The following is a 423-nucleotide window of genomic DNA, read 5'->3' on the forward strand; positions in this document are numbered from 1 at the left end:
TGGGTAATTTGTCAATCTAACGTTAACACTTAAGGGAATACGTCAAGATTAAGTAACAGAAGACCGGCTGCCTATGGAGCGGTATCAACGCCAAAAATAAAAGTAGAGCTAGATGATGTGATGGTCGATCTGTTTAATAAGTTACTCTGTTTATAAGATACGATGGTTTGGCCGCCCAATTAAATATTACAGCTTGAAAACACGATACTCCGGCTACTGGACGCTATATTGCGGAATAACAACACGATACTCCGTCTACTGGACACAATATTGTGGCACAACAACACGATAGTCCGTCTCTCAAACATAAGATCACTTAACGTTTGCATGACAAGACGATAGTCGACCTTCCAGACATAATGTTTTTAACATATCTCTGAACAAAACGGCAGAAACTCAACATGATGTATCCGCCTTCGTCAC

The sequence above is a fragment of the Montipora capricornis genome, chromosome 7, assembly GCF_036669925.1.
Source record: "Montipora capricornis isolate CH-2021 chromosome 7, ASM3666992v2, whole genome shotgun sequence".
Lineage (NCBI taxonomy): Eukaryota > Metazoa > Cnidaria > Anthozoa > Scleractinia > Acroporidae > Montipora > Montipora capricornis.